This window comes from Artibeus jamaicensis, unplaced genomic scaffold (assembly GCF_021234435.1).
Source record: "Artibeus jamaicensis isolate MK-2021 breed Jamaican fruit bat unplaced genomic scaffold, CSHL_Jam_final contig_233, whole genome shotgun sequence".
Taxonomy (NCBI): Eukaryota; Metazoa; Chordata; class Mammalia; order Chiroptera; family Phyllostomidae; genus Artibeus; species Artibeus jamaicensis.
The window spans coordinates 24,271,179-24,281,029 of record NW_026521486.1 but is presented as its reverse complement, the minus strand read 5'-3'; the positions used below and the strand labels follow the sequence as shown (position 1 = coordinate 24,281,029).

At 35.0% G+C, this 9,851-nt stretch overlaps 1 pseudogene; it reads left to right on the top strand.

Annotated features, from left to right (window-relative positions):
• Positions 1 to 5,627: 5,627 nt before the first annotated feature.
• LOC119063456 (taste receptor type 2 member 45-like) lies at positions 5,628 to 6,603 on the top strand (annotated as a pseudogene).
• The last annotated feature ends 3,248 nt before the right edge of the window (positions 6,604 to 9,851 follow it).

Below are 9,851 nucleotides of genomic sequence, written 5' to 3'. Positions count from 1 at the left end.
CAATGTCTATTACAGGAAAGAAATGTATCATCTTCAACAACTGAATTTACATATCTGTATTAGGAAATTTTAACATTATCTATACCTTAAAATAAATCTTTCAACATCTGAATTTTTCATTGTTTTAGTCATCTGTCTGCCCCAGTAGAATATAAGCATTATACTGTGGGATGATGTCTACCCTGTTTCCTGCTGACTCCTCAGGATATAAAAGCCAGACCATGGTAAAGTTCATGAAATTGATAATCTAAAGACTAAATCAATAGATGGATAAACTGTATTAGTGCTAAATAACCAATGACAATGAAACCCATCACAAAATCCACAGATGGCTTACTTCCTAGTTTTGTTTCTTTGCCCTGCAAATACTCTAAAGAGATTTGCACATGCTCAGTTCCAATCACTTCCTGAGACTGGGGAAATGAGCTGCTGTCACAAATCGGCTCCAAAACACAAATTGGCTCATACATAACCTGACTTTAGTATTGCTTTTCTAACAGTTCTGATGTGTCTGAGGAGCCTCTGTATGCAGTTACCTGGAAATCAGGCTGATCCCAAGCAAGGCATCTTGAATATGGGGTTTCCAAGATTGCCTTGGAGTCACAGCTATTCCAGTCAGCAGAGAGGGGAAAGATGTATGGAAGACTATGAGTGGGGAGATTTGGGGGAGATGGACCTGTAAATGATGCACATAATTTTCACTCATGAGACACTGATCAGATTCAGTCACATTGCCACACCATCTGTAAGGCAGGCTGAAAAACACAGTCACTGTGTAGCCCAGAAAGAAGGTGAAGACCCTGAATTTAGGACAGAGATGTTGGAGGGTGCTTAGTAATGTTTCAGTTGAACAGGCAACAAATTCTTTCACTTGTCTTTCACTGCCTGGCTTACTTCACTTAGCATAATGCTCTCCAGAGCCATGCAAGCTGTCCCAAAGGGTAGGAGTTCCTTCTTTCTTTCTACTGTGTACTGTTCCATTGTGTAAATGTACCACTGTTCTTTGATGTATTCATTTACTGAGAAGCACTTAGGTTGCTTCCAGCACTTGGCCATTATAAATTGTGCTGCTATGAAAGAAAACAAATCAGCAAGCAAACTAGAACCAGAGACACTGAAATTAAGAACAAACGGACATTAACCAGAGGAGAAGTGTGAGGCAATAATAGGCGGAAAAGGCAGAAGTGTTGTCAAGGAACACGTATAAAGGACACATGGACAAAGCCAAAGTGGGGTAGGATCAAAGTGGGGTGGAAATGGCTGGGGTTGGGGGAAAATAGAGACAGCTGTACTTCAACAACAATAAAAAAGAAAATAAATAACTTAATAAAAAATGCAACAAGTTACTGAAACACAAAAGAAGTCCCTTTGTTCAGAAGGGTGTGATAGCTTGTTCATGTCCTTTTGTTAATTTGATATACTTTTATATCAGTCTCAAATTTGTTTCTCCTTCTTCATAAATTCTAAATGATTCAAGTTCCAATTAAATGTCTCATCTTCATAAAAACATAATCGATTCTACATTTTAGCCTTTGTAGCTTCCTCAGATGTATCCCCAGTATACTTTGTTCATAACTTGTGATTAAGCTTCTAAAATATTTCTTACCATCTATATTATTTATTCTTGGATTGGTTGTTGCTTGGACTAAAAATAATTTCAATAAATAATTTCTATAAAACATATCAAGGAAAACAGTTGGATGTTATTGATGAGTAACAAATAGTGACTGAATTATACAAAGTTTTTTCTTAACAAATACTATTCAAAATTTAAAATATATGCATTAAATGCATGGCTCCAAGAGATGAATGTGCAAAGTTTAGAAAATAATCTCTCTCAAATTTGAATGTTTATATGTTTGTCTTGACTCTTTTAGTCAGTGGCACAAATGGAAATTGCACGAGAAGTGGACAGACACCACTTGTGTTTATTCTGGAAATACATGGTAGATGACAGTAAGTAATATGATATACATTCATGAAACATTATGTCCCTTAATGGAATCATTCCATTTTACCACTGGAATTACAATATAAACAGAATGAACTATTCTTTGTGAAGATCTCTGGAACTCTATCACAATGTAGAATTTGGGTCATACTTTCTGGAATCACGATGACAACATTTACAGAAAGCATCATAAATGGATGTCCATCTGCAACTGTTTCACTATAAAGCTGTCAGCAAGGCACAACATTAGCAATTTTCTTATATGGATGTCAGTTGGAATGAAGGTCACCTTTCTGGTAGTGGCAGCAGGAGAACTCATCTTAGGAAAGCTGGGAAATGGGTTCTCTGGACTGGTGAGCTGCACTGAGTGGGTCAAGAATGGGAAGGTTTCCTCAGTTAATTTCATCCTCACCAGCTTGGCTATGACCAGAATCATTCCACTGTGGGTAACACTAGTGGATTCATTCATTATGGGACTAGCTCCACATGTGTGTGGTACTGGTAAACTAGCCAAAGTGGACACTATTCTTTGGGTATTAACTAAGGACTTAAATACTTGGTTAGCCACCATTCTGAGCATTTTCTATTTCCTTGAGGCAGCCAATTTCTCCACTTCTTTTTCATGTGGCTGAAGTGGAGAGTCAACAGGGTAAACTTTGCACTTTTCCTGGGGTCTTTTTTTTTTCCTTATTGCCTGTTAACTTTTTCATGCAGGACGCTCTTCGTGAGTTGTGGATGAATACCTACAGCGTTCATGAGAGAAACATGACTTTGCCTTTAAATGTGAGTAAAATGTTCTGTCTAAGAAGTCTTCTTCTTCTTAGTTTGACTTGTGTTAATCCTTTTCTCCTGTCACTGAGCTCTTTGCTCCTTTTTTTTCTGTCATTGGTGAGACACACCAAGAATTTCCAGCTCAGCCTTATGGACTCCAGAGACTTTAGCACAGAGACCCATAGAAGGGCCATGAAAATGAATAAATAATTTCAATAAATAATTTCTCCTCCTGTTCATCACTTACTTAATTTCCACTCTAACAGCAAGTTGGAGCTTCATTCAGGTACTGGGAAATCAGGCCATGATGTTTGTTCGTCAGGGTGATTTCCACTCTCTTCCCCTCAGGCCACTCTTTCTCTATAATTTTGGGGAACAGGAAACTAAGACTTATCTCTGGGAGACACTGTGGCATCTTAAATTGTCTGAGAAAAGCAAAACCACTCACTTTATAGACAGAATTTGAAAGAACTTTCTGTATTTTATGGGAAAAACCTCAATAAAAAACCTTATAGGTTCCCTTTCAATTTCAACTTTTTTTTCATCAAGTTCTTTCAGGTTTTGTTAAACAGAACTAAAATTTCCTATATGGTATTCTTTTAAGTAATTATATTTTCTCAAAACTACATGACGTAATATTAGGTTAAGGAAAATATCTCTTCCATAAAAGCCCTTTCTGCTAATAAAAGAGTATTTGAGACATGAAGAAGAATGGTTATTAAACTATATAATTAAATATTTATAAATGTATATAAATATACAATGCAGTATGAATGGTCATGAAATTATAGTCACAGAAGGGGAAAACAATTAAAAAATTTTAACTAAAGATAAATTCGAAATGATATCTGAAAAAGTATTGTATAATGTTAGGTGTAATAATTTACATAAATATAAAAGTAAATATTAGTTCAATGCTTCTAATTTTTGAAATGATCTTAAACAATGGAAATTTTCATACTTTTTTTCTAAGATTATGAATTGGTAAAACAACTTTGTGCCACGGTATGGCATTTTTTAAATTAAGGTGAATTTGCATAATTTAATACCCACTAACTTTACTCTTAATTTTTGTACTAGGGAATTCTTGGTGTATGTGCATAAGGCTATATATACAAAAATGTGCATGTTCTACTGTTCTTAATGGCTGAAATCGGTCAGTCGTATAAATGCCCATCAGTTACAAAATGGACAAATAAACTCTGGCATTGAATACAATACAAAACTTAAAATGAAGATGTATAAATTTCTTAATATCTTGATAAAGGCAATAAGACAGACCTAGAAAGGTGAATTTGTTAAAGCAAAATACACATTTAGTGTAATGTTTGGATATGTTTGTGTATATGTAGTGCTACTTTGACCAAATAAAATAACTGAGATTAATGGCAGTAGTAGTGCTTGCAAATAGGCAGACAAGAGAATTTTGCTTGTGAATAATGTTATTAAAATATGAATAAAAGTTTATATACTGTACTTTTATATAAAGATTATATATATGTCCATATGAATGTGCTATAAAAGCACAGTACTACTTGTTTCAGTTCACTTTTGTCATAATTTTTAGAATGTACCGTATACATTCTAAATACTAGCAAATAAATTGTCAGAAATATTTTGTTTTTAAGTTACTATTGATGAAGTTGTAGGTGAAGTTGTTCTTTCAAGCTCACCCTGATCCTGGGACTGATGTAGGCATCACAAGGTCATGGAGCAAGTCAGAAGTGTTCATGTATTACAGTGATCTCTGCCACTGAGAAACCTGGATGAAGTCGCAACTATTTGAGATCACTCATTTAGCTGCCATCATCATCATCATCACCACCATCATCATCAATCTCCTTTAATGACTTATATTTCAAATGTTTATATATATAAGTTGGACTATGTCTAAATACTTTCTTCAAGATCATTGTGGGTAACTTACTTTAGAAAATAGCAAGGTTCAAGTTAAGCTGAAAACCTTAGAAATGGAGTGTCTTCATTTTCAATGTATTACTTGACAAAATTATTTATGGGTGACCTTAAAATCATAGAGATAGCTACAGAGCCCAATTTCTAACACCACAGATAAGGGTGCAAGGGCTACTGAAAAATATAAGTTAAAAAACGGGATGTTGCTCTGTGGTTGATATGTTAATATTTATTTATATGAATGTAGTTTGAGACCAAGTCCCCCCTTTTCACTTTACTTTAACGAGAGTCAGCAGTAGACAGGCTGCCATCTAAGAAAAGCTCATCGCGTTACACCCATTACCAGTTTTTTTCAACACTGTCAACTGTGACTAGATCATGATCTGTTCTGTGACCAATGTTCAGGAAAAGAAGGGCATTGTTTTATTTTGTCTTTAACACTAATAAAAATGCAAAGGCATTCTTCAAGAGGTTTGTGTTATTAGTATTTTATTCAGTTTGTCCATAGAAGATGATTTATAAAAGAACAAAGTAGTATTTCTTACATGAATCATAGGGCATGTTAATACAAAGAGACCACCTAAGGGAGTGGGTTCAATTTCTCCTTGCTAGTCAAGATCAATGAAACAAATTATGGATAGGTTGAACAAAGAAAATCACAAAGTGATGAAAGACATATCTATGTTTGCATAATAGCAAATGAGAATTCAGCTTTCACAACAACAGAAGTTATGGAATATCCCAGGCTACAGCCAGAGCATAAAATATTTGAATAGGAGTTAATTTAAGCTGTGTGGGGTGTAACAGTGTTTTTCATAAAAAAGCATTGAGCTCTTTCATTATCATACATTGGTGCTTTCATATTTGACACTGGTCATAGATGTTAAAAAATACACGTACACATTCAAGATCAGCTACAAATAGAACTTAAGATCAGGATATTAAAGGAATCACAACCAGTGATACTAGATTGGCCTTTTCTTTTGGAGACATGAAAAGTTTATTACTGAACATTCTTTCTATCCTACTGATAGCAGAATTTGTTCTAGGAAATTTTGCCAATCTCTTCATAGCTCTGGTGAACGTCATTGACTGGGTGAAAAGGCAAAAGGTCTCCTGTGCTGATGGAATTCTCACTGCCCTGGCGGTCTCCAGGATTGTTTTGCTTTGGGTAATATTGTTAAATTGGTATGCAACTGTGTTTAATCCAGGTTTCTATAGTTCAGGAGTAAGAACTGTTGTTTATATTGCCTGGGTAGTAAGCAACCATTTTAGCCTCTGGTTTGCTGTTAGCCTCAGCATATTTTATTTGCTCAAGATAGCCAATTTCTCCAGCCTTTTCTTTTTTCACCTAAAACGGAAAGCTAAAAGAGTGGTTCTCGTGTTACTGTTGGGCTCTTTAGTCTTTTTGGTTTGTTATCTTCCAGTAATGATCTTAGAATTAAAATGGAGTATAAGTTATAATGAAGGAAACATCACTCGGGTGAGCAACTTGTGGTACATTGCACACCTGTCAGATAAGACTGTATTCACAATTGTGCACATCATACCATTTACCATGTCCCTGATGGCTTTACTGCTGTTACTCTTTTCCCTGTGGAAACATCTCAAGATGATGCAGCTCAGTGGAATTGGATCCCAAGATGAGAGCACCAAGGTCCACGTAAGAGCCATGCAAACTGTTATCTTCTTTCTTGTGTTCTTTTTCATTTACTTCCTGTCTCAAATCATCTCAATGTGGAGTTTTCCTATGACACAGAATAATCCAGATGAAATATTGTGTTGGATTTTTGGAATCCTCCATTCTTCATGCCACTCATTTATCCTAATTTGGAGTAACAAGAAGCTAAGAGAGAACATTCTGTCATTCCTGTGGCAGCTGAAGTGCTGGTTAAAAGAAAGGAAAGAAGTACGGAACCATGTATCTTCTGGAAGGGAACAAACTGATGGAGTCTAACATTTCGTAGTTCCTGCTGCACTCATCAAGGCATACAGAATTGGATGCAGTATACCTAAAAAAGCTTTTACCTCAGCTTATCACAAATTACATATGTGTGCATGTTTGTGAAAAATACAAGATTTAAAAATTATACAATTACATTTTATGCAAGCAATATAATTTTACAAAATGGTATAATAGATTCCTTATAATTATGAAGCCATGCTTATTTCACATGCATATTCTATGTTATGATCTTGCAATTTAAATATTTATGACCTATATTTATGCATATTTAAAGACTGAAAACTAATATCAGGAAATTGTTTCTATTTTCTGTTGTAATTAATACCATACATAGGTACCAGAGTGTGTTTAAAATTTTTTGTTTGACCCTACAATCTTTTGGATGTCAAGACTATTCATTCTAAGTTACATATTGAAGATGGATATTTGGAATAGAAATTATTCCATTGAATTCATACTTGAAGGTTATTAGTAATCATAATTGTTAAGGAAAATGTGCATAATGAAATTAAGAAGTGATTTAGACATTTAAAATGTATTTTATATACATGCACAATGAACAGTTCTGAGATTATTAGATTTAATACAAGCAGGTTAAAGCTTAGAAAAAAGCAAACTGTACAACAGGGATGAAGAAGAAAGTGAAAGATCATGACTTTTTAAAAATACTTCTATAGTTCAACAAATGGTTAGGAAAGTCATTTCCCACAGTTTTTCATTTTGGAGAACTATTTTGAAGTTGAAAACTGATCAATTTATTTTTTTACCCCTAAACCATGTTCAGGCCTCTGAATTGACTGTCATCTTCTTTATCTTGTGACTTAAAGTTTCCTTTTAAACTTCACAGGTAGATTCAACTGTTCCTATCTAAAATACATGCTTGATATATGAATAGTAAAAAATTATGGAAATTAAGTCAATGACCTTTCTGCATATATGAATACTGATACCTATAATGTCAATGTAATAAATATTTAAAAAGTGTTCAGGACCTTTTAATTAAAATCTTGTGGAAAATGATAAAATAAGAAGTGTGTTGACTTAAATTGGTAGCAATGTCCATTATAGGAAAGAAATGTATAATCTTCAACAACTGAATTTACATGTCTATATTATTCTTAGTATTAAGAAATTTTAACAACATTATCTATGTTTTAAGATAAATCTTTCCCATATCTGATTCATTTCATTTGTTTTAATTACCTGTCTGCGCTGATGGAACAGAACCTTATAATGCGGGATGATGTCTATCCCATTTACTGTTGACTCCTCAGGACACGAAGGCAGCGCACGGATAGAGTCAAAATGATATTCTAAAGACTAAATCAATGGATGAATAAACTGTTTTAAGCCTGGAAGACCAATAAAAGCATAATCCATCACAAAATCTGCAGGTGGCTTAAATTTCCTTGTTTTGTTTGCACCCTTCACATGCCTCCAGATAAATCCGCACGTGCTCAGCTCCAGTGGCTGCCTTAAACTGGGGAAAGGAATGTTGTCACATACAGCCTCCAAAACACAAAGCATTGGACCCATACATAACCTGACTTTAGTATTGCTTTTCTAATAGTCCTGATGTGTCTGAGGAGCCTCTGTATGAAGTTACCTGGAAATCAGGCTGACCCAAGCAAGGCATCTTGAACATGGGGTTTCCAAGATTGCCTTGGAGGCATCTCCATTCCAGGCATCAGGGAGGGGAAAGAGTACGGAGGAGTGTGAATGGGGAGATCTTGGGGGGATGGGCCTGTAAATGATGCACATAATTTTCACTCATGAGACATTGATCAGATTCAGTCACATTGCCACACCATCTGTAAGGCAGGCTGAAAAATACAGTCACTGTGTAGCCCAGAAAGAAGGTGAAGACCCTGAATTTAGGACAGAGATGTTGGAGGGTGCTCAGTAACGTTTCAACTGAAAAGTTAATATGTTATTGTGACACCAAAGAAGTTCCTTTGTTTAGAAGGGGGCCAGAACTTGTTCATGTCACTTTGATAATTTGACGTGTCTTTACATCAGTCTTGAATTTTTCTCTCTGTCTTCATAAATTCTAAATAATCCAAATTCCCACTAAATATTCCTGTCTTCATAAAACCATAATGAATTCTACATTGAAGCTTCATCATGTACATTCCCAGTATATTTTTCTCATAAATTCTGATTTAGCTTCTACGATATTTATTTCTAATAATATTTAGTTATTTGTTTATGGATTGGTTGTGGCCTTGAACAAAATATAATTGCAAAAACATTTCTATAAATCAAATTGCAACAAAAATAATGAATATGTAGAAGGATTTTAATGATGAATAACAAATAGTGACTGATTAAATAAAGTTTCTTTTTCTTAGCAATAGTTATTCAAGATTTAAAATATTCACACTTAAATGTATGGCTCAGGGAGATGTAAGTATAAAGTGGTGGAAAATAATCTCTCTCACTTTGTGTGTTTACATACTTGACTTCATGTTTTAATCAGTGGCACAATAAGATTTATAGATGGTGCTAAGGTAAGTTGACATTTTTGCATTTATCCTGGAGATCATACAGCAGTTGACAGTATGAAATATGATGGATATTCATGAAATGTTATGTCTTTTAATGGAACTGTTCTATTTAGCACTAGATTTACAATATAAATAGAATGAACTATTCTTTGTGAAGATCTCTGGAACTCTATCACAATGTAGAATTTGGGTCGTACTTTCTGGAATCATGATGACAACATTTACAGAAAGCATCCTAAATGGATGTCCATCTGCAACTGTTTCACTATAAAGCTGTCGCAAGGCATAACATTAGCAACTTTCTTATACGGATGTCAGTTGGAATGAAGGTCGCCTTTCTGGTAGTGGCAGCAGGAGAACTCATCTTAGGAAAGCTGGGAAATGGGTTGCCTGGACTGGTGAGCTGTACTGAGTGGGTCAAGAATGGGAAGGTTTCCTCAGTTGATTTCATCCTCACCAGCTTGGCTATGACCAGAATCATTCCACTGTGGGTAACACTAGTGGATTCATTCATTATGGGACTAGCTCCACATGTGTGTGGTACTGGTAAACTAGCCAAAGTGGACACTATTCTTTGGGTATTAACTAAGGACTTAACTACTTGGTTAGCCACCATTCTGAGCATTTTCTATTTCCTTGAGGCAGCCAATTTCTCCACTTCTTTTTCACCTGGCTGAAGTGGAGAGTCAATAGGGTGAACTTCGCACTTTTCCTGGGGTCTTTTTTCTTATTTACCTTTTAA